The sequence below is a fragment of the Pavona decussata genome, unplaced genomic scaffold (assembly GCF_977016875.1).
Source record: "Pavona decussata unplaced genomic scaffold, jaPavDecu1.1 SCAFFOLD_141, whole genome shotgun sequence".
In the NCBI taxonomy this organism is placed as follows: Eukaryota; Metazoa; Cnidaria; class Anthozoa; order Scleractinia; family Agariciidae; genus Pavona; species Pavona decussata.
The window spans coordinates 965,280-991,197 of record NW_028145554.1 but is presented as its reverse complement, the minus strand read 5'-3'; the positions used below and the strand labels follow the sequence as shown (position 1 = coordinate 991,197).

Here is a 25,918-nt window from a genome sequence, read left to right as displayed (position 1 = left end):
GAAAAACCGAGGATAAAAATTTAGGTTTTTGAAAAACCGAGGATTTAGGTTTTTAGGTTTTTGACGTCTCCGTTGCAGGAGTTAGGGTTGAATTCAAAGGCTGAAATAGTATTTTATGTAGTTATTGGGGTGAGATAATGTGTGGTTTATGGGGGTTTGGAAAAATATTGGATTTATAAGGATTTGTATGGGATTTTTTATCATTTTTTGAAAAGTGTGCTGATACACCCAAGTATCTAACTACTACTTATCCATCCGAAGTTCGGAATATTGCTGCCAATCCATTCTTCTTCGATAAAGTACAGACATGCTGCCACGCTAAATCAGTCAAAACACGAACTAACCTCGATGAAGTTTGTGTCAAGCGGCCTATCCCGGGGTAATCGTCTCATATAAACTCAGGTTCAGAGTTTCTTTCTTTCTTTTACTCTTCACTCTTCTTCATTTTTTACCAACTCTGTAACGCGTAATATTCAACTGACGTTGGCAGATGAAACTGCCGGAACATATCTTTAAACCTAAAGGGGAGGCGGGCTTGGCCTAGTGGTAAGTGCGCCGGACCTGTGGATAGATAGTTTGTTATGGATAATCATATGTCAGCCAAAAGGCTTAATTGTATAATTATTTACAGATTAGAGCCCAAGGTTCAGCTTCGACACTTAATTTTAGTCATTTAGTTAATTTATTTATTTATTTATTTATTCATTTATTTATTTATTTATTTATTTATTTATTTATTTATTTATTTATATATTTCCATAAGCACTGCGCCACGATATACTTGGCTAGCTGTAGCCCGGCTGTTCAGGGTAGGATTTTTTCTTAGGGAGTGGGTTACTGTGGCGTAGACTAGGTGCGAGCAACAGTAAACTGTCGTTATTAAATATAGAAAAGGAAATTGAAATGTTCTGTAATTAAAGATGATGATTTTCATGACAAAGAAAAGCTGCAAATAAAAGTTAAGAAGAATAAATATGTTAAAAAATGAAATGATGATGATGATGATGATGATGATGATGATCTTTATTTAATCACGGACAATTCATCAGCTATATTACAACTAAAAAATCATTACAAAGATAATAATAATAATAATACACTAATAAACGATGCAAGTGTAAACATTAATAAAAGCTGCTTTTCACAAATGCCGTGACTTAAAGTACTTGTCAAAGTCCAGCTATTTCTTCCTTTCCAGAAGACCGTTTCAAAATCCAGAAATAAAGAGCTTTCACGCTGGTCACACGAGGACGACCCCTTTTAATTGCACGTGAACAAAGCGTGACTCAAAGAGGCATGAGAAATATTCTCATTTATAAATAAAAAAATAAATAAATAAAAAGCCACTGTCTTGATGTTCAACGAAAGTCTAATAAATCGCATGAAAGCAATTATGTATGATAGCTTGTAAGGTAATTTACATCTAAAAGTTGGTTAAAATAGGATGATTATAATTATCACTTCCGCCTCCGGCGCAAAGCTAAAACTAATTGCAAGCCTCCTGTTTATGTTTTTTTAATGTCATCTCATCTTACAATTATTGCCTTTGCAATTTGTCTACGGACATACGCACCGTAAACGTTTGTTTTTAAATGGCCCAGCAAGCAACGATGACGACAAATTCTAGTAAGTGAAGACTTCCCTCGATAATTCTATGCATTTGGTTATTAACTGTGGCTCTGCATCTACGAATATTTTACATGATTTTGGAGATTGCGAAAGCACATTGTTATTGGCACGCAACAATATCTGAAGTATCTTTCCACCTCATGCAATATTTTGCAACATCAGTTGCATAAGTTGTTAGGGTTTCATTTCGTCCGTAATTAGACTTCCTGTGTTCCATTTTTCTGTGCCCGTTATTTGCTTAATTACCGTACCTAAATGGTTAACGCGGGAACTGTGCCCAGACAGACATTGCACAGACATCAGAAAGCGCCAAGGAGTTAGTTTTCTTTTTCTTTTATTTATTTGTTTTTGTTTTTTTTTTATTAAGGAAATGATTTATTTATTGTTACATATCTATGGTATGTTCGTAAACACATCGCAATACGTTATCGCAGTCGAAATTTTAAGGCTCATGCAGTAATCTCGTTTATTAATTATTTATTCAATTAATATCGCAGTCGTATTTCTTCAGCACGTTTGCATCCATGAATAGTTAGAACAGTGTCCTTTGGTCATTTCAGGGAATTTGTACTAGCCCTAGATACATTACATTACGACAGATTTTTTCTATTTGCTCGATCAAATGTTAATGTCGGTTCACAAGAAGCAGAGGAGTTTAGTTCGAGAGCGAGGCATCTTACATCCTACCTCGTTTAAAAAGTGCAATCATCCGTATACTTTCCCACGGAACACCTCGTCTGCGATGCATTTATGTAAATTTGTGACGGTTCGATGCGATCGCTCTGTTTCCGATCGTTTCATTGCGATCGCCATTATTTTGAAATGTATGGACCCGCTGACTAAAGCAAACGTGTGATTCCGTTAGCCGGCCGAAGGCCAACGGGTTGTCTTCGGAAAGCGAAGCTTTCCAAGCGAGGCACGAGGTGCCGAGGAAAGAAATAGAAAAGTTCCTCTCTTTATTACCTTCGTACACCTTACGCTACGAGACTACGGTCTCATTAGTCAGCGGTCGGTACATTTCAAAATAATTGCAATAATCGCAACGAACGATCGAAAACAGAACGTTCACATCAGTTTCAAAGCAATGAACCGTCCCAAATTTACATAAATGCATCGCAGACGAGGTCTTCGGTGGGAAACTATAGGCATGATTGCACTTTAAGGAGTAAGGCGTTTTTATTGTCTCGCTCTCGAACTGAACTCCTCTGCTCCCTGTGTCCGCTGTGAATTATTGTATTCTGTCGAGCGACCACGTTTTCTCAACTACTGCTCACAGGCGAAAGCTCTTTTCCTTCTCGGGGAAATTTGCCACCTCGACAGTTAGACTTGTATTAAAACAAATTACATGTAAAATGACTGTCAAATGTTTCTAAGGCAAGAGTGTAAGTCACGCTTTCACACGATCTGTAAACATTTCCCCCATTCAGAGGTCATGTTTATTTGTTATTTTGTTAATGCGTTTGCCATCCAGTGAACGACACAAGCATCGGTTATTTGCGAGCAAATTTTGACTAAGATTAATATGTCAACTTTCTCTGTGTTTAGTCTATTTTTCTCAGAAAGCCGTGTTTACAATGATACCGGTCAAAGTCGACATGACATTCACGCACGTTAACCTTTTTCCAATTCTCCACTACAGAAATTATGGGGAGACTGGCGCGAGTAAGGGATTATGGGATCGTTTGCGTATACGTTGACTTGGCAGTCAGTTGTATAGAAAATACTCGTTTAAGTGGAAACAATTGAACAAGAGCTACGCTACCTCGAAAAAATGTCGAAAAGTGATATATTCACCAATTTAGATATAAAGCTTGTCCTTCTCGCTTTTCAAATTAAACGTGGGCCAAAGACAAAACAATATTCCAAGCCTTGGTTCAACCACTGTTAATGACTGGAAACAATCCCGGTTTTGTCATGTTCAATACACAATCCGACTGCAAAGCCAAATCAGTACTGATTCCGAATAAAGTGAGCTGAAAGATTCTGTTTCGAAAGTCCCATGATTAACATGAAAGAATATGTATAGTAACTGGTAAGTAATAGATCAAACACGAGGAAGAGTGTTTCCTCCGATTCCCAAACACCAAGAAGTAGGTTGGAAAAACGAGGCGCAGCCGAGTTTTTTAAACAACTTCGAGGTGTTTGGATATAGGAGAAAACACTCGTTCGAGTGTTTGATATAGCTTCTCAAACAATTGATAATTCTTGGAGAAATTCGAAGCAAAAGTTCACAAAATGTTATGATAATTAAGATCACATTTCTAAACCTCCTTCACGGTAGTGATTTGCTTTGTTTTGGCTTGATGAATTATTAATGTGTTTGAGAAGTATATTTAACCCTTTAAGCCCTAACAGTGATCAGCATCAAAATTCTCCTTGCAATATCAATGCCTATCCAACCCCTGGAGTTATGAGAAGCAAGGATATGATCACCCAAGGAGAACTTTCTTGATATTTAATAACTTCTCCCCAGTACTTTTACAAGGATCGGGACAAGATAGGAGAATTCGTTCTTTGATATCAGGGTTTAAAGGGTTAATTTCCAGCGAGTGGCGATGGCGAACAATTATTGCAATTGTAAATGGAGGTTGGTTTGATAAGCGCATGTATGTGGTTATGTAATGTTAGCTCTTTATATACGGATTTTTCACATATTCCTATGTGTCCTAAGTTTATTGACACGCAAAATAATAATTGTTTCCCTATCATTCAGCGCAGGGAATTGTAGTAGTTCTGAATACTTCTGCCTATTTCGAGTTAATACATAGCATAGTGGCGGATCCAGGGGGAGGGTTCGGGGGTCCGGACCCCCCCCCCCCCCCATTATACCCCTAGGTTTTTTATTACTTGTTTGACACTTAAAAATTTGTATCGATAGGATAGCATATCACTATTCAATTAGTTGATTTTTTTAAAATCATTTTGCCATTTAACTAAATTCCAGGTATATTCAAACATGTAAATTTGGGGGTACCCTCTAGTGGTCTGCTCGCCTCTGCTCGCAAAGCAGTATTGCCCGACCGGCGTTCACAGAAACATGTGCTCTTCTCTGCTTTATGATATTGACGACATCTGCACAACCTTTGTTACCAAGCGCAAAAGCAGGATGTTCCAAGGGTGAATCTTTACGAGTAGAATCCATGTACACGGTAAGGAGTCGATTATAACGTGCGACCGCGAGTGGGGCAGGGAGAGACTCGAAGGTGTGGGAGATAAGTACTTTGCCTCAAAAAAGTTTCAACAGTGTTTCTGAATCGAAGTTTGGACCCCCCCCCCCCCCCCATCCTTATCAAAAATTCCTGGATCCGCCCCTTTAGAATTTTTTCCGTTTTATTTTTGGTTTAGAGTAATACTGAAGCTAGTCAAACCAAGTCAAACGATGACGGCTACTGTTACTACGTTTCTCGTCACTTTGTGGAGTTCTTATTCTTTCTACTATTGTGGTAAGTGGCAACTCTTCTTAACTCCATAAATAAAGGAAAAAGTTACTTTCGATTAGAAGTAATCAATAACTTCAACATCTCAGTTGATACAAAACAAATCAAACTAACTATCAAATGATTTTCAGAGCATAGAAAAGTCACGCTGTCACACAAATTGGCCTACATCAAAACAAACCATTGCTGTCAGCCATTTCAACTTGGCCAGAGGCAGGAGAGAGTAACCACAATAGCTTTTGTCAATTACTGTGGAGACAAGGCATAAGAGACCATGGGCACGGCCCTTTTTTCTAAAACCCCAATAAGTTACCAATTCCGAAAACTAACTAACTAACCTGAAAATATGGAGTTTAGTAAGAGCCTCATCGATATCTCCGATAAGTTATTGGGACTTCTAGAAACGGACTCCAGGCCCCCGGTTTCTTGATAGTTCCAATAACTTTCCGGAGTCGCAACAAATTTTTGCGCACAATGTTTCTCCAGTGATATTCAATTTCGAATGATTTGTGAAGTAACTTTCATAATCTCTGTAAATTTTATGGAGCACTCGCACTGGGCTATTTCACAATTAAAATTACCACCAACCGTTCCAAAACGATTTTGATAAAACACCGTATCGGGCCCGGTAAGTTATTGGCACCTTTGTAAAATAGACCTCCCGTACTTACCATTTAACTGATGCCGAAACTCCAGTAATATCGGTTGCAAATCAACTGAAAAAGTAATTTTCGGGGCGATTTTGGATTGGAAATTGTATAGAACTTTCTGACGTTGTCCCTTGTTGGTGCAGAACATCAGAAATTCTTGTACACTTTGTTCATTGCTCCCGTTTCCTGTCTCCCATAATCAAACAGCAAAGTAGTTTAGAGAATGTCTATATTTTATACTTTTCAACTTGTAGTGGGAGAGAGCAATTTCACTCAAGCCTCGAATGTGAGGTAATTATCTTAAATTTTTAAATAACACAACAGCGTTTCTAGTAATTTGTGTTTATAATGTTTTAACTCCATTGTGCTGGTTATTGTCTGTTAATTGGTTAGAAAACACTGTGGTACTTAACCTAGACTAAAACAGATCATAGTTTTGTCGCAGGTGATTTCTCGAGCACGCGATTAGCTCGTTGGGTTGATTGCGGCTGTTGTGATTTGTTAGAGTGAATACTTTGGTTTTAGTTTTGAGCAAGTAATTGAAAACCATTAGAATAATCTTTTAAAAAGAATTATTTAACTCTTTCAAAGGGCACAGCTTCAACTGGAATCGTGATGCTTATTCAAGTGTTTATCACGCGGGACTTAAACCAGTTTTCCGTAATTATTAGACATAATAATAATAATAATAATAATAATAATAATAATATTAATGATTATAATAATAATAATAATAATAATATATGTGTAACATGTATATGCACTGCGGATGAAAGAAGGTATATTATGAAGTCAGAACATGACCAGCTCCCAGTTGGCTTGATAGCTCAGTGGGTAGAGCACTGCAACGGCATCGCAGAGGTCATAAGTTCAAATCCCGTTTAATTTAAGCCTGACTTTTTTTCAGGTTTTCCGCAACAGTCTGGTTGCGTATCTATTTAATAATAGTAATCTTTATTTCTATAGGGCTATTTCCACTAGTCAATCAATAGCGCTTAACAAAACTACTTAGATAATGTAATAACATAAAATATAAAAACATATGCAAAGTAAGAAACATTTAAAAGCAACGAATATATAGAAAGGTCTTAACTCTGGTTTTAAAAGAACTTATAAGCAAGCTGTAGTTCTATATAACATGAAGGCCCACCCCAATAAAATACAAAAAAAAATTATGGCCCACCCGTCCCCGTATATTTCTCTTGGCTCCTCTTTGCGCATACAAGGAAGCATTTTTCGGTCTTCGTCTTCCTAGAAAAGAAAGTAAGCAAGAATTGGGTCTACAAACGGCGGTCTAAACGAGAGTGAACCAGTGAAGTCAAAAGTAGTGCACAAGAAGGTTAGAGTTGATAATATTGGACAGAGTGAAAGCGGTTCATTTTCAATTGAGTGTCGTAAAACCAAAGCTAAAGACCTCTAACCAGCCACAAGAGGCACAAGCAACTCAATGAACCAATCAAAACTCGAAGCAGACATAACCAAATGATGTTAAAGGCGGAAAGACACGTGCAAAGAAGCCACCACTTCTATTGGTTTAACTTCAATTTGGTCGAGTAAGTGGCTTTTTTTTAATTGAAGATTCCTCTAGTAGTGTAGCTGTATTAATAATATTGTCTGTAAAAGTCAATAATTTACCCTTGTGTATATTATTTTCAGTTGTACTCTAGCGGAGCTGCCGGTGAACGCCACAGTGAGAAATGCCTCATGTTTTATGTACGAAAAGAACGCAAGACATTGCAGAAATACTCTCGGCAATCAATACGTCTTTGCGGATAAAAACAAATTTCAAGAATACCAAATGAAGCTTCACCAGCTTCACATTTTTGGAAAACCTCTGAAGATTTCTTCAGAGTGTCTGTTGTTACTGTTTAAACTTTTTTGTCATTGGTTTTTTCCGCTTTGTGATGTCACATCACACAAGCCACAGCCTCGGTCCACTTGTCGTGAGTCATGTGACTTTGTTGTGAACGGGATTTGTAAAGACGCCTCTCGTGCTCTAGTGAAACTTGCTGTAGATGAACATCAGGATGTGCTTGACATAAACGCTATTAATTGCAGTCTTTACGAGACCAGTAATTCCGGAAATATATCTGAATGTTATCAGATCAGCGATTTGCCAGGTAGGCTGATAGTTTTAATTTCCATCATGTATAATAAATTGATTTATTGCACTTCCCATTACTTCATCTTCCAATTTGAGTTGTGACAAAATATCGACAGCTGGGTTGAAAAGTATTGTAATAGATCCCTACGCGCCCAATACTTCTGCCTTGGAACAGTGTAGCATAACCCTAATTAATTAAGGTCCCCGCCTTTGACTAGATTCCTGGCAGCTTTTCATTCATTACAGAATGTTTCTGGAACACCAAGAAAATGACATTAAAGCGGGTTTCACAGAATGTTCCTAGTCATAAGCGAAGAACGTGAAACAGATGGCCAAAGTTGTAACATACTAAAAGCCTGACCATCCACAGCCAAAAAACACGTATAAATAGTTTAGTACCCTAGTAATATAGTAGTATTGTTACTGTTAACAAAACAGAGGTATTGTTGTTAGGTTTCCATTGGCTTGAGAACGGTGCCTTCTTTTGCTACTGCGCATGCGTCCTACGCATCTCGGGATGTAACGAGATCTAATTCAAAGATCTTTTTGCACGGTTCATGACTATGCGGAAAAGATGATCTTAGCAAGGGTTACTGAAATCCAAAAAGAAAATTAGGGGTAAGCACGCATTTCATTTGGGGAAAATTCCATACATTTTGGGAAAAGTGTTGGGAAAATGCCATACATTTTCATATATTTCAAAGCTTTTTAGAATAATTGTTGCTTAATTTTCTCTGGAGAATGCGTAGTTACCCACAATTTTCTTTTTGGATTTCAATAGCCCTTGCTAAGATCTGCTTTTCTTGCATAGTCATAAACCGCGCAAAAGTACCGATCTTAGGAGGCACCATTCTTAATTGTGAATTTTGGCTGTTCAAAGTGTTACTAAAAATATCTGAGTGATATGGTCCCTTTTAACTAACAGCAATTACCGTCTTTTTGTTTCCTTTTATTTGGTGCGCGCAGGAGACGACTTCAGGACAAATGGTGAGTTATTATAACTTCAAAACACTCACTAATAATTCATAAGCCCGTTGACCTATCAAATGGTCGATAAAACCTCCTCCTTATTAGTATGGGGTGTTTTTCTTGTATGCTAATTTCCAACGTTCACAAAAGCATAACTGTTATGAACTCTCTTGACACACGCTTTTCCAGGAATATTTTTGAAGCCCGAAGCCGTTCAAAAAAATCGCAGCACGTATTTTATCGGATCTAAAACCACTCGGCTGCGACCAGTGGTTTTAAATCCCGATAAAACACTGCTGCTCGTGTTTTAAACATCACCTTCTGTACAAAATTAAGAAACTCAGCAGTTATACCTACCTCTCCCCTTTCTTCTTCTTCCTTTTTGTTCTCTTTTGCGTTATTCTGACCACACTCGGTGCCATAAAACTACTGATATGTCTCTTTTTCACGAAAAAGAACACAAGGTTTTGCCAGCCACCTTTTCAAAAATTCGGCTGGATAGAAATAATATATAGTTCAGATTAGCTGATAGTAAATGACTGAAAACTTGGGTTCAAGTACAAGGGATTTTCTTGAGGACCCTTCTGTAAACCACTTTTTGTGACGTTGGCATTCCTCATTGAAGAATACCCTCATTTTGTTCGAGTTAGCGGGTTTCACTATAGTCTAAAATCAATACCACACATTTAGTCTTGGGCAGACCGACTGTATGACTGCTTCATCTTAAGGACCGTTGAAATGGTTTCAACATTTGCCCAACATTCGTCCACCAAAAGTTGACTGAATGGATGTTGGGCAAATGTTGGATGAGCGGAGGGCTCAAACTGTTTCAATGCTATTCAACATTTTCAAGAACAAAGAAAATGTTGAATCGATCTTGAATGAAAGTTTAAACCAATTTAAAATTGATTCAACACACTTTCAACAAGCTTTCAACATTTTTTACGCTTTCAACAATGTTGAACGACCTTTTCAAACGTCCCCGGCATTTGGCTCAACAAATGTGTTGAACGCATGTTGAAGCAAATGTTGAAACCGTTTAAATGGGCCTTTAATCCTTTATTCACAGATTGTTTCTATGACATCGGCGTTGGGTATCGTGGCAATGTAAGCGTCACACGGTCTGGCCGCACTTGTCAGAAATGGACCGCGCAGTGCCCTCATCGTCACTGGAGGATTCCTGAAGATGTTACGAATGGTCAGAATGACTCGAACATGTGTCGTAACCCGGATGGTAGTGCCCCGGATGGACCTTGGTGCTATACCACTGATCGTAAAGTTAGATGGGAATACTGTAACGTATCTCGATGTCCGCCAAGAGGTAAAAAGATATCTTTGAACAGTCTTTTATACTGATCTCATTCAGGTTTAGGCCTTTGTTCACAAATGAACCATCATTCTCGAATGAATTGTAGACCATTACTTTACTTTACCGTTTGCACCTGCAAATAGTTGTTTCTTTGTGTCTTGGTTTCACCAAAATTCTAGTCGACCAACCGTGGCTTCAAATGAGTGGTTTTGACAGGGTTGCTTTGGCGTCGGTTGCATTTTCCGAGTTGTAATTTTGACATTTTATTGGAGTTTCTTGCCAATAGCCAGACGGCTTGCGTTGATAAAGATAGCTCACACTCTCTGAGATACCCTCTTCTCTAACTCGCTACCAGGGACATCATCACATCACATCACCTTTATTTACCCTCGGATTTTAAGAATAGCTTATGCAGCTAATATCTCCGAGCAATTTACCCACCCAACCATGAGAGCATACACACAAAGAGCAGACCACAACACTGGGAACTACGTCCCCTACACTTTGCGAACAGAGGGACTTTCGCTGATTCTCGTTCATGTCACAAAATTTTATTTTGCTATATTTCTGTACAGTCATTTTGGGTTAATTCTCTTGTTTTGCGTGTGCTTAATGGTCTATTATTACGCAGTCACACTATAGTTTTGACTGTCATTGACTGTCATTCTTGCTAAATTTAACCCTATTGAAAAATACAACTTCTCCAAAATACACTTATACCTGCAATTCTTTCATTCACTAGTACCAGAAGAAGCTCCTACCTCGCTAAAAGGTTATCCCATTAACACAACCGCAATTTACATCTCATGGAAAGGCATCTCGCCATCCTTCCACCAGGAACCACTGCTGGGATACCGCATCAAGTACAGACATCTTAGGTCGGCGCTGTTCTCTGAAATGACCGTTAAAGGCAACGTTACGGAGGCTGTCATCGCATCCCTCTCGAGTGAAACTACATACACGATTACAGTCAATGGGTTCAATGAGAACGGTCATGGACCATCTGGCGAGATCCTTATTGTGAAAACGTTGGCAGTTGGTAAGTTAATACTTCAATTTAACATTTGCCATACTGACAGATTTGTAGTTGTGAATAGGCCCTTCTTGGCAGTTATAAGGATGCAGTCTTTGTGTGGAAAAAAAAATCCAACTGAATGTCAAATAATATTGGTATAATTCGTTTGAGTTTTGAAAAATTTTAAGGGAGCAATTGGATGTAGTATTCCGTGTTAGCCAGAAATGCACTACACGTCACGTTTTGAAGACCACAAAAATCAACGACAACATTTAAGACTATAAAAGTCGTTCCTCCTTTTCAGCATTTTTAAATAAATATTTTTTTATTTATTTCAAATCCTTTGCTAACTCAGAGAGGATTAATTTAAAGCAAATGAACTCTCATCCACAAAACCCCCAGATCTTCCTTTGCGGTTTCCTAAAATCGTAGGGTATCACTACGAAAACACAGAAGCATGAATTTAGCCATTATGCATTTTTCGAGCTGACATTTTTCCAATAAATCCTATAGTAATTCACCGCGATTCACTTGGGGCGAAATATACACGAACATTGTCCGCCGATTATTTGTCTTTTATCGTGTTGAAGCCGCAAGGTTTTGAAAACTAGGGGGAATCACTTTAGGAAAACATCGAATATCATTCATCCTATCTTCAAGCACTTTGACCAATCACAGGCAAGTGATTTAGCCGGCTGGTTGACAGTGACAAGCAAAAATCAAGCGCTTTTTAAACAAATTGATTTCCCGGTTGTTTTATTTTCAGGTGAAAAAATTGTCCATGTAAACGTCCAACTAGTACTTGACGCAGAGTTTAGCACTGATCTGCTGAACCGCAGTAGCAAGAATTTTACCTCAATGGAACAAATCATCAAAGTCGCTGTAAGGCTTTAAAGTCTGTGTGGCCGACGTAAATGCCACGGACGGCAGTCGGAAGTCGAATATTTCCTTGCAGCGTAGTTTTGCTCCTTAACACGGACAGGAAAAGCTCTTGTCGATGACTGTGGCTTGACGTTACAAACGCGAAGGAGTGAAAACGCTCCAAAAGAGAAAAATTCAATTTCCGGTTGCCGTCCATGGCTCAAAACGTCTGTGCTTAAGTTCCCTATATAAGGGCCTTAAACAGCGAAGAATGGGGCTCAAAGCACAGAGAAAGGACGACGACACGTTACAAAAACACGAGAAATCGGCATTCACGGTAGCCTGTGTGGCCGGCGTAATCGGGGCAGGAGAGGGAGAGCGAGGAGGCGAGCCTCATATTTTTCCGCCTCTCTTGCTACCCCTCCCCTGGCCCGGTTACGCCGGCCACGCAGGCTACATTCATCGCAGTGGAAGGAGATTTTGCCTAATGCCTCGCACCCACCATTTACCTACTAAATTTCTGGTTATGTTTCATGTTACTACAGTATTATTGTTTTTCAATACTGTGTCTTCTTAAAGGAGAAGTGTCACCTTTTTGTAGTGTTACTTTGAATGGCCAAAAAACTTAATCGTATGTTTTGTTTGTTTTTTCTTCCAGGGAGCTTTTTGTTGTGGAAGTATTTAGGACCAACGGCAATGTAAAATTGATCATTATTTGACGTCTAAGCCTTTGAGCACACTGATATGATTTTGAAAGCGGCAGCTAAATTAAGCTCGATTTGCAGCTTTTTGTACGCCCGGTTCCTCTCCGCACAAAACGGCTAGAAATCAAGCCGAACTGGGTACTTTTACAATACGATTAATATTGTCGAAGAAAATAATAATAAGTTGACTTTCTAATGTTTATCCAAGCGTTATTTACGTCTGTTCCGCTTTTCTATGTAGATAACACACCACTTCAACGGATCCTCTGTAGTAAAGGTTTACGACATAAGAGTGCTCAGATTCAGGTACGTTGAAAAAAAAACTTTTAGGTTTTTATTGATGAATAACAGAATAAAAAACTAGAAATAGGAATAGCTTATGATACATTTTAAGTTATGGATGGGCGCGGTACGTTGCTAGGGAATCAAGAGGGCGCAAGATTCCACGTCAGGTGACCTTTTCCTTCATAACTACAAAAAGCGTTTATAACCACCAAAAAACGTTCAGAACATTAGTCTAAGCTCATAAGTCTAAGCTTTGACTTAACAACTATAAACTAGGTTAACATGCAAGCAATCCAATTTGGAGGAATGATTTTTGTCAGGAATGGAACAAGCATATAAAAATTAGCTAGCATACGAATGTTCAGGCTTATATCTGAAAAGGGGGAATTCTATTTGCTGTTTAAATTTGTATGGAGAGAAGAATCCTTGCCATCCAGTTTCGCTTCACTTCTTTTCCTTACAAATTCTTGTAAATTTTCTGGCAAATGCTCAAATTGCCATAAAATCTCTCCATTGTCATATTATGAGTTGAAATTTGTTCATATGGTCAATTTTTCACAATTTTTATTTCATACAGTAGTACTTCACCCACTTTATGAAACGAATAAGTATAGCAATTTTCTTTTGTATGGCAAGGCCTTTCCACCTCCACCCAAAACATTCTAATTTTGCAAGTATTCAAACTGTTAACTGAAACATGTTCTTTTCATTTCTGGAAGTCATTGAACTCCAGCTACAAGTTTTATGGTAGTTGATCACATGGCCAATTGTTGCAAAAGGCCTTTTTCTTTCAATGAAATGGTTTGTGTGAGTGGTGGAGAGAACGCAGGTTATCATATCTCCTTTACCCATATCAACGTCACAACTTCTCGGTTCTGAAACTTCCGGTCTACTAAGATTCTGAAGAACACCCATTTTACTTCCTTCTTTATTAGTCGCGGAAGTGTTCTGGCAGTAATTGTGATATCAGTTGCGATAACTGCATCCATGTCCAAAGCTGATGTGATCACCCATGTAGTAGAGCAGCTGGATAACGCCGCTATAAAAGGACTTGATATCGTGAACATAATTATCTTAGGTAAGCACAAGGAGAGATAAAGACAAGATTAAGGTGAAAGATTCTCCTCATTTTGTCTGTAAAAAGAATGCTGCAGTTGATAGAAGTACTTTTTCAATTAGTGACACAGGCATGCTTGGAAAAAGAAAATCCGAGAGCTCCTATCAGAAGTCGAATCTGAGATCGTCCGAGTACAAGTTAGAATACTCTTCCACTGAGCTACAGGAGACTCGTGGGAGATAAGGCCATTAAACTAGGTTCATGGGACAAACATCCTGCACACGTTTAGTATTGGAATGTCAATGCGTGCCATATACGTAATGGAAAAATAATGTGATGAAATATGTTACGCCTGGTGAATGAATGACAATGATGCATCAATCACTAAATGACACAGGCACACTCGGAAAAAAATCCAAGAGCTCCAATAAGGACCAAACCTAAGACCTTCCGATTACTTGTTCGGATGCTCTAACACTGAGCTACAGGAGAATCGTAGGAGCTAAGGCCATTAAACTAGAGGTTCATGTGAGTTCAACTAAAAATCGTTTTTTACTTAAGAAATTTTAACACATTTCCTCGGTTGTTTTTGTCTTCAGAGAAACCACGGCCCCCGAGGAACATTAAAGTGACCAACGTACAGACACGGTACTTCATAGTAACCTGGAAAAAACCAAAAGACGGAGGCTATTACCAAGTTCAAAACTACACTATCGAAATCAAAACAGAGCTCGCGAAAAATTTCACAATTGTAGAGATACTGCCGTACTCGCAGACTGGACTCATGATCAAGGATTTGGAACCCGCTACGGAATACACTATTCGAGTCTCAAGCAACAACAAATACGGAATATCAGATGGTATTTTGGTAACGCAATCTACACTGAAAAGTAAGCGTCAAATCGATCGTATCTCAGCGTTGATAGCTTATGAGCGCAAACTTTATTTAGTTCCTGGTTTGCTTCCCTTGCGACGCAAACTCAAACGCGAACGCAAGATCGCAAGTATGTTTAAACATCGAAAACGCAAGCGTTGATTTCAACAGAAACGCAAGAAAAGAGAAAATTCTCTCGTTTTTTGCGCTTCGCTTGAGTTGATGTCTGTGTCCATCTCACTTGTGAACATCGACAACACAAGCACCAGCCCAAGCGAAAATGGGACCAAGTGAAGCCTCGCTTCTCCCCTGTCTTGGAAAACCACTCCAAAAGCGCATGCCTGCGTGGTGGTTACTGTGCATACGTTTGCATATGAGTCACGTGAGAACATCATCTGCCCTTGCAATTGCATTTTGGTTTGTGTTGGCGTCGCACTTGTTATAAGCGGGGGTCTTATAAACGTCAGTTTACGGTATTTGAACATAGCTCCGGTCGACACCCATTCTCTGGTTCATCTTTTTCTCTTCACACACAAGTTCATCAGAGATTTGATGCTGATTATCATCATGCCTCTCAGTCTAGCTGTTTTATTCCTTCTTATTGTCTGGCTAAAGTTTCGACCAACTTGTAAGCCTAAGTCCAAAAAACCCGATAAGGTAAATACGACATTGTTGAACATGTTTTCCGTTTAGTTGTATAACAAGAAATATGAAAGAAATGTGACTTTATGTTTTAAGTGCAGCTCTCCCTAAGAACGTCATTTTCAATTTTTATCTAAAAAATAGATTTCACATACAACTCTTCCATCAACTTGTGTTGGCAAGTAGGTAACAGATATGAAATACGAACAAAGAAATTAGATTTCTTAAAATTCTGCGATTCGAACTTTTTGCACCCCGGCCGTGCTCGAAACCCACTGGCGAGATTGTGAATTTTGCAGGACTTGTAGCTGTTAGTTCTGCAGAATACAGATCATTCAAAACCTCCTAATTGAATATGAGGTTCTTAGGGATAGTCGCTCTTAAGCCTGGCGGTAGATATATATTTTCAGTCAGTGTCACAGACATACTCGGAAAAACTCATATTGACAATTTTACTTTATGAAAATTCACTTGGCTTTTGTCAAATAAGCTTTGTTGAAACCAGTCGTCAGTACTTAACGCAAAAAAGCCAATATACTATTTTTTCCTCACCAATCCTAGATCGCAAAATTCTGATACTGCCGGAGAACATCCGTAAATCCCATAGCTCGAGGTAAACAAACAAACAAACAAACAAGCAAGCAAACAAATTATCTCCAAAATTTCCAGCGTTACCTTATAGTACACGTAGATAAATATTTACTGCTTTTTAAGAACAATACCATCGTTAGAATTTCCTGTATATTTCCTGTTTTCCTTTAATTCAAAACAGTCACTGACAAGAATACCTAAAACAGTTTTTTGGAAGCGAAGAGAATGGTGCGAACTCTCCCAAGCGGATGGAGAAGATTGGGGAGGGCGCCTTTGGCCTTGTACGGATCGACGGAGAATCCAGACCCTGTGCCGTAAAAATGTTAAAAGGTAAATGAAAGCTTGAGGAAATTTTTCACCGGCTGAAGGACAATCCGAAAAAGAACAATTGGTCGAAAAACGTTGGCATTTTGAAAGTGTTAAAGTACAAAAATTAGTTTTTATATTTGAATCTGTGGAGAGAGTCCTTAAAATAAATAAATAAATAAATACTCCACCACTGAAATGAAAGCTATAGAACAAGACTTTCATGAAATGCGGCTTATTATGATGTCTCAAATACAAAATGGTTCTAATATTAAAGCGTATGGATAAAGTAACTAAGGCTTTCAAGGCCATTCAAATAAAAGCCATTGTGTAGTTCTTTCCTGTGGTGCTGTTTATTATGCTGTACAAGGTGGTTCTCACTTTTGAGTCTGTGGATGAAATCCTAAAGTGTAACCATTCAAATGAAAGCTACTGAGCAGTACTTTCCTGTGGTGCTGTTTATTATGCTGTACAAGGTGGTTCTAGCTTTTGAGTCTGTGGGTGAAATCCTAAAGTGTGACCATTCAACCGAAAGCTACTGAGCAGTACTTTCCTGTTGTGCTTTTTATTATACTGTACGAGGTGGTTCTAACTTTTGAGTCTGTGGGTGAAATCCTAAAGTGTGACCATTCAACCGAAAGCTACTGAGCAGTACTTTTTTGAGGCTGTTTATTGTGCTTTAAAAGGTGGTACTAACCTGATGAGTCTGCGAATGAAAAAAGTAACTTTTAAAAGATAATTTTCTCAAATTACACAGAAATTATCTCATTTAATTTTACCACTTCATTCTTTGATGCCTGGGGAGTTGAGGACTTAACACGTATTGTTACGTACTTATGGATGGCATCTCAAACTTGGCAATTGCGCTATCTGTTGCCAGTTAATCAATAAATTAGTGTGTGCGGTTTCGCGCAATGCATAAGTAGATGATTGTATTGGACAATTATCACCCTGAAGATAAATGAATGGTCGAAAACCTGAAATATTTTTCTTGAATTTAGTTTGCATTTTGATTGTATTCGGACTGATTAATATAGATAATAAATATTTCCTAGAGTTTTGCAATTTTTCTCAGGGCGCCTTGTTAAGAAGACGGTAACCGAACAGGCGTGGCGCGCGCGCTCAGAGACATTTTAAATTTGTAGTTTCGTAAGCATAGTTACGCGTACGAATATCGCGTGTGTGAGTAGGAGTTTATTTGAGAGTTGCATTTTTTAGGATTTTCGTACAAGTTGAGTATTATGCGCGTTACCGTTTTGGGGGTGTTTTTGGCTGATAAAACGTGCTTGTTTCCCGAAGAGTTTCCGTGACCGCTTACGAACACGCCTCGCTCAAGTTTTCGTTATTGTTATTTTATTGCAGAGAATGCTACAGAAAGGGACTGGAATTAAGGACCTCATCAACGAGTTACAGATTATGGTGACAATAGGGGAACACCCCAATGTCATAAGTCTCATTGGAGCTTGCACGAAGAACGGTAAAGAGACAGAAAATGCACCTTATTTCGAGCAGTTTGTTAAATAAGCAGGAATCGAGCTTTTTCCCTGGAGAGGGGTGGGTATCAGTAATGCCTTGTCTCAGCATCATGTGAGGCAAGGCACTCCACAAGCCTTTGCAAACCCCCAAAGGAGTCATTTTTCGGTAAAAGAGCCTTCTTTTATCTAGTCAGTATTTTGTTAAATTTCCGAAAATCAAGGTGGCTCTATACCCCTCCCGACAATCTTTTTTGAAGCTTTGCAAAAGTCGATGTCTGGACAGTTGCAATTGAAATTAAATGTGGGGATCACGGACCTCATTTTATAATTATATTTATAAATAATTTTATTATAATTATTTAAAGCCACATAAAGGGCTTTTTAACAGGCCATATTGCTGCTATGATACCCTGTAAATCGAGGAAACGATTTGACTACAAGTACGAGATTTCAGTTGGACGAATACAAGTTTCCAAATCTAGTTCACGTGCTTTAAAGAGTGGCTTGTTACACCAATCTTATTTCTAGGGAAAGTTTTGCGAGAGTTCTGGGAACACGACTCGTTTGAAATTTAAAAGTCGTAATCGTACTCAATTTTGTACTTGTGTAGATCTGAAGGGTTGCTATTAGTTTTATTACGGCAAACCTAATAGGTAACTTGCTTTGTAAACCTGAACAGAGCCCATATTTTTGGTGGTGCGCTTGGCTCAGAATGGCTGCTTGTTAGATCACCTAAGGAAAAACAGAAAGAATCCTTACATTAACCTTCGGGAAGAACAAAGAACTTTCACACGCATCGACAAACTTCGAATCGCACGGGATATAGCCAATGGAATGCTGCATCTGTCGGTTAAAAGGGTAATTATGTAATCATGAAAACACGAGCAGCAGTGTTTCATCGGGATTTAAAACCACGAGGCGTAGCCAAGTGATTTTAGACCCGATAAAACACGTGCTGCGAGCTTTTTTGAACGGCTTCAAAAACATTCCTGGAAAAGCGCGTGTCAAGAGAGTTCATAACAATGATGCTTTTGGGAACGTTGGAAATTAGCATACAAGAGAATCATTAAACACCGCATACTAATAAGGAGGAGGTTTTATCGGGTTTTAAAACCACTGCACGTGATGTTTTATCGACTATTTGATAGGTCAATGGGCTTATAAATTATAAATGTGTTTTTGAAGGATAAAAGACAAACCGCTTAGAAATAGGTAATGACTGCAAGATACAGTGGATCGAAGTCTTTTTTACATTTTTCACTTTCCCTTATAGTTCGGTATAGCTTCTGAAAGTTTCTGGCCAAATCCATCAACTAAGGATCGGGAACGAACCGCAAATTTACAGTGGTTCCTAAATATCATATTTTACCCTAAGCAATTTTTTTGTGGCTTTGCAGTGTGTTCATCGTGATCTTGCAGCAAGAAATGTGCTCCTTGGCGAGGACAACGTTGCCATGGTTTCTGACTTTGGCTTGTCACGTGATGTGTATGAAAGTGGTTAATACGAAAGTACATCCGGGGTAAGTAGTAGGTTTTAAATGCATTTCCTGCTTCGCATTATTTTATTGCGGATCTTCCTTCTTGCGCAGCATGGTGATTTTGTACGCTGGTTTAAAATTGCAAATCCTTTCTTTCTTAATTTTCACTTCTTTACATAATAGCTTATTATTTGTGTCATGTAAAGCACATTCAACCAAACTGTTGAGGGCTTGTGACATTGTGAAAATGCGTGTACCATCCTTATTATTGTCCTACTTAAACTTATTCATTTATAAACATGTGATGGATGAATGAATGGATGGACGGACGGACAAACGAACGAATGAACTTCATTTAATTCTCTGAGTATTTAGCTTGCTAGCTAATTGTGGACACTAAAATAAAAAATAATAATAAAATTAAGAATTGTTTAAAATGGTTCTGACAAAATCGTAAACAGATTTAAAAATGATTCCTTCGAAACAAAAGTTGTCGTAAAAATTGTGTCAAACTTGCACTGATTGTTCACTGGTATGTATTATCTCGAAAAATGCAATAAAAACGAATTTCTCACAGCACACACGAAAGAGCTGCGATCCATTCAGGTTACCTAGGTTACCCTATAATTGATTACAATATGGGTACTAAAATTCTTGCCCTATTTGGTGGAAACTGGGATCACATAGATAAAGCAGAACTTCAAAAACGTTATACATAGAATACATGAGGCATAAGCGGCAATTAAAGATAATTTTCTTGTCAGGGAAGCACAATATGAAGTAGTATTGGCCTAAAACGTTTCCTGCGTATGTGTTCTTAGTCTTACTATTTTATGCCAAGCTGGTCGTCAGTTTTTTATAAAAAAAAATCAATGTAAAAAGGATGATAGCTAAGTTAAAATAACAACATAAAGAAGATAGGTCACGGTGCTTGTTTAGGAGAAAATAACCATTCAGTAATTGGCTGAGTTTAGCATAAAAAAAAATTAATCCGCAATGTTCCAACTGATGACGCAAGTAATTACCCCTTGCGTCTATGGTGATTGGCCAGAGTAATTACTTTGGTTTTGGTTTTATGACACTCAAATGAAAACCGTTCTATTATGGCAAGGTAAACGCACATAGATAACACCAACAAGTCAACAAGTAGATAAAGCGAATTCATAAGCCTGACACAATTTTTTTCAGTTTCTATCCATAACCATCAAGGCCACCTATAAACACTTAAAAATTATTTAACGAAATCGTATCGTACGCCAGCTGATAGCCAACGAGGCGCACACAGTACCTAGCTGGTTATGAAGGGTAGGATTAAATGGAAATTTTGTTCGTCCTAACCACAGGATAGAATACGTCAATTGCCCCAAGGAAAAAGAGGGAAAACGAGAGAAGAAGAGTTAGCGTTCCTACAAATCATGACGTTAAGGAAATTCTCGAATAGGATTGGTTTTCACCAGTTTTGTTTTGAGTGGTAAAAAGGCAATGTGATGGGATACCCGTCATGCCTGAGTAATTGGACGCGCTCGCTGCAAATGGACAATTGCCCTTACAACGCGTTTTCCGCTCGTTATGTTGAGTTAAAAATCGTCGTTAAAAGATTTCTTCTGTAACATCACCTTTAGTGCCCATTTCAACGGCTACAAGTTACCAATTCACGCATGTAAACACTGGTAATTATGTCTTTATATGATTTAAAAGGTCTATGTAGTGATTTTAAGAGTGATACGTAGTGGCAATCAATGTGGAAAGGCTTATGGGCACATCAGTGGAATGAGGGAAAGTAGAAACAGGCAACGATCATAAACTCCAATTAAGGACGGTTTATTACTGCGTACACGTTATGTGCATCTCGAGATACTCGGGTTTCCTATGGGTGGTGCCTACTAATACAGAGATATTTTGCGCGGTTTAAAACTATGCGGAGAAAGCAGAACTTAGCAAGTGCTCTTGGTATCTAAAAATAAAATTTGGGGTAGCCATGCATTTGGAAAAAAAGAAAAAACGCCATACATTGTTTTGTATGTTACTGTTTTTTAGAATAATTGTTGGTTCATTATTTCTAAAAAATGCGTGGTTACCCCCAATTTTCTTTTTGAATTTCAATAGCCCTTGCTAAGACCTGCTTTTCCCGCATAGTCATAATGCACACAAAAATACTTTCTTGTATAGTAGGCACCGTCCTTAACTCCCGATTTTCTTGATCGTTTCGTCTCTCCTCGCTCAGATTATCTGCCCTGTATCTTCAGGAAAAAATAAAATCATGTGCTTTGACCTTTTCTTTGCAGTTGGTCATTTGGTGTGGTCTTGTGGGAAATAGAGTCCGGAGGTAAGAAAATTAATCTGTCTCATATTTTTTTAATGTAGAAAATAGATGTGGTATATATGAGACCCATACGTGGTACGCTTATTTGGAAAATTGAGTGCAGGTACTTCAACAATGTGTTCAGGGACCTTAAAGGCATCAATACTACATAAACAACAGCAACAGAGACAAAGTGGAGCTAGGCTGTTGACGGCTTCTTCTATTAACAGTATTTAAACCGCACTGTTAAAAATACAGGCGTTTTTATGCAAAGCTTAATATGAATTATTAGTATAATTACTCAGGTGATTATAGAGATTCTGTTGATCTCATTGGTCGAGGATTGCGTCATATCCTGCTATAATTACCTCGCGCGAGGTGATTATAGCGGGAGAGCTAATTTTCAAAATGGCCGCTTAGCGATTTGTTGATGTTTTTGAGGAAGACATAAATACGATGAAAGAAATGCAATTCCGAAAGGTAGTAAAGGTGCAACTAAGTCCGGGGCTGGCACTTTTCGAAGGCATGATATGAAATTTTTGGTAATTGTAATAAAAAAAACTGACCCTTGTTTATTGTAGTCGAATTGTTGTCGATGACGAAAGCAATACAAGTTTAAAATGAAAGCAACAAATTAAATTCCACAAGATTTTCTTTAATTATCAAAATGGTTTCTCCAACAAGACGAATTTTAGACAGAATTTGAAGGCATGGCTCAGTAAATATTGGTGAATATTCCCCTTGACTTCGTCTCGGCCAGTATTCATCAATGTTTACTTCGCCTTGGCCGAATAATTGTTAATTATTATATAGACATGAGTGTTTTACTGAAAAATACACCACTCGTAAAATTCATACGAAACTTAATCCGGGACCGAGTGGTGTATGTTCCATATCCTTACCAGTGAGAATATTAATGACGTTATTTCCCACTTTTTCACGATCTTTCGATCAAACAGTCAATGAACATCTTTTTGAAGGCTTACATTTATATACTGCTCAAGCCGCGGGATTTTGGCTTTTGCGATTTAAATAGAGTCCAGAAAAATAATTGTTGTAGATTGTATGACGAGTGTAACTTCGTTATTGTAATATTAACAATCGGGATTACTTTTTGGAGAATAAAAAGTGTTGAATCTTTGAATTAATTTATTTAATTGAATTAATTTGTGTTTTCTTTTTTGTCTATAGTATATAATAAAAGCAAATTACACGGTAGCTTGAAAATATGAAACTTATTTTCTCGTGTTAAAACAATATTTTACTCTCTCACGCAAGATTCTTTTTACTACTCGAAAATAAAATCAATATCTTCACGCCGCCGTAAATACCCTATATATCAACTTTTAAAGAAGGAGATAAAATCGAACCTTATCAACAACAACAACTTTATTTCCTCATGGTAATTAGCTTGTTATAAGTACATTCTTGTACAGTAAAAATTTCTTTTAAATAATTTTTAAGTAACGATTGTAGCGTTCGTTTAGCTCTTACCTACGGTGTTGTCTGTTTTATTTAAAGGTAAAATGCCCTACTCAGGTCTTGGAGGAATAGAAGTTGTAGATTTTCTCAAGTCAGGACAAAGATTAAAACAACCAGATGGCTGCCCAGATGGAATGTAATGTTATGTTATATTATGCCAAATATTGCTTTATGCACGGTTAGTAAGAGAGAGAGAGAGAGAGAGAGAGAGAGGTTTTCGATTCAGTGTTAAAGGTAATTCTGCCTGTATTCTGTTCTATTCCACCCTGTGTGGTTGGTTGAAAAAATCGCACTATTTTCTCAGTCGTACTGAATTTGGTCCATGCTTGTTGTCAAATTGACGCCATTTACTTGTATTGCTTCCATTTCTGCGGTTTCTTGTCTATTATTATTGGTCTATTTCGTACCCAGAGTCTTCAGGCTCTTTAGCCAGCGGTTGGTCGCCGAGAGAGAGACTGGGGAACTGGAATTTTATTACCGCAGGATTTCTGGGGTAGCCAATCGAAAAAATTTATCCTGGAGACCAACCGCTGGCCAAAGACTCTAAGAACTCTGGGTCAAGAGTGAGTATTGGTCAGAGTGGTTAGTTTCGTTTCAGCGTTACGACACTTAATTGAAAAACACCCTAAGATGCGAGTTTGGTTTATTCCTTTTTCTATCGTAGATACCAACGCATGATTTCATGCTGGCACGAGGACCCCTCATTACGCCCGTCCTTCAGCGACTTGGTGACGTCATTTGAGCAAGAGCTGCATAAAGATGGGGTAAGTACTGAGCAGGGCTGTTTTAAGTGTTTCACTCAAAATCCAACAAGAATAATAGGATTCACAGTCGATTACAAGGTTTTCCCAACCAACCTTCAACACCCACCCCCACCCCCAACCCCCATTCCCCAATAAAAACGACCTAGCCCACTCAGCCCTTATTTAGAAACGAGTGCTGCTATAAATACAAAACAAATGTGACATATCTAATGAATAGATTTCAAAGATAAGCCAAATGCACAAAAACAAATTAGCTAACAAGAGAAAAACATTCAAGAATGTAGTAATTGAAATGTAGATCCCAAAATGACTACGTCTTAAGATAAACTATAAACTTTCCTATAATGGTAATCTACCACGAAGAACAACAAACAGAAAAAAAATATTAGTATGGTGACACTTAGGGAAGATAAGTTTGTATGATATTATATTGATTATTGTCAGTTTTTAAGAGCAGATGGATAAATGCCTTAAGTTTGCATTTAAACGAATTCACAGACTGGCAAGTTTTTATATCATCAGGTATTCACTTCCAAATAATTTTAAAGAAGCAGTTAAATAATTTAATTAATAGGTTTAACCGTCTGGGTATTTAAATTACAAAATTCTGGGGGAATGTCAACTAGGTCTGACTAACGTTAAAGAAAAAATTACGTCCTAATAAATTTTCGTTTTGCTAATTCATGAGCAAAAGAATAACTCAAATTTTTACAACGTTTTTTATAACTAATTTCAATGACATAAGTTACGATGTAAATTAAAATCTTAAACGTGCACTTGGCTACTGTTTTTCATATATTTCATCAAACGTTTTTCGTGAGAATTTGAAGATTAGAGAGGTTTTCAATTGATTGAGATAAAACAAAAGTAATCACTCTGGCCAATCACAATAGACGAAAACAACGCAATAAACCAATCAGAATTCGGAGCAAATACATGTCACCGGCGCCAAGGGCGGGAAAACGCGTGCGAGCAAGGCGCGATTGATTTTTGTTTTGCTTCTCATTGGTTGAGAAAATGGCGCGAGTTTATTAACCAATCACAGAGCGCAGCAAACCAATCCAAAGCAAACGTGAAATTACTTTCAATATTCAATTGAAAACCGCTCTAATTTTTTGCACGATGTTTAGCTGACAAATTTCCACGTCTCGTTCGGCAGTTTGACATCTATTCTATGCAAAGTTATTTGCCTATATTAATGATATGCCCTGGGGATATGTAAATTATGAATATTAAGGACCACGTTGGGCCCACCCCTTGCACTCTACTCTAGGTCGCCGTTTGGATAAGATCTAGCGACTCGCCCTCCCACCCAGCGAGGAATCCGGGTTTTTTGGAGCGTATCTTCCAGACTCTTCGTCTGGTTTGGGCTTGTCCCAAGCCAGAGCGATTCCCCATACCTTTTTTACATTTCATGAATAACAATACCCACTGAGGGCAGAATATTATTCTATTTATTAAAGGGAGTTATGTTTTGAGTTATGTTTATGTTTTAACTGTTGTTTGCAATTTTCCTTTGTTTCTCAATGTTTTCTTTTTATGTTATTTGCAGTGTTACAAAGATATTGTGACGGATCAAAACGATGAAAATCTACCTTCAGGAAGCATCAATATGGCAGCAGGAATCGACGACGATACAGCCACCGAAACTCCTTGAAGCCTCTGGAAACTATTGACTCTGAGACACTTAAAGGATGTCACTTGTTCAGTGTCACATTGATGATTTTATATGCGTTAATGTAAAATTGTAAATTATTTGAACTCAGGAGTCATGTCATAAGTACGTAAATTATGATCATCAGGATGAGTGTAGTCCTGAGAAGGACTGTTTGATTGACTGACGTTTCGACAACCTGAGTGAGAGCCATCTTAAGAGTCAAGTGATATTTTACGTACTTATTAATGTAAAGTTACAAAAATGGTCCAATTTTTTATGAACAATTATTTAGCTAGTACACAGACTTCAGACCAAATTGCACTCCAC

General features: G+C 38.0%; 1 pseudogene across 1 annotated transcript; it reads left to right on the top strand.

Annotated features, from left to right (window-relative positions):
* Positions 1-1,565: 1,565 nt before the first annotated feature.
* On the top strand, positions 1,566-25,918 carry LOC146466747 (uncharacterized; annotated as a pseudogene). Its single transcript, XR_014867933.1, has 20 exons — positions 1,566-1,630; positions 4,975-5,072; positions 5,971-6,007; positions 7,373-7,836; positions 8,787-8,807; positions 9,859-10,110; positions 10,841-11,137; positions 11,880-11,995; positions 12,920-12,984; positions 13,899-14,041; positions 14,620-14,910; positions 16,320-16,457; positions 17,796-17,910; positions 18,588-18,766; positions 19,306-19,428; positions 21,085-21,176; positions 21,672-21,712; positions 23,210-23,306; positions 23,835-23,934; positions 25,487-25,918. The product of XR_014867933.1 is annotated as an uncharacterized LOC146466747 (transcript).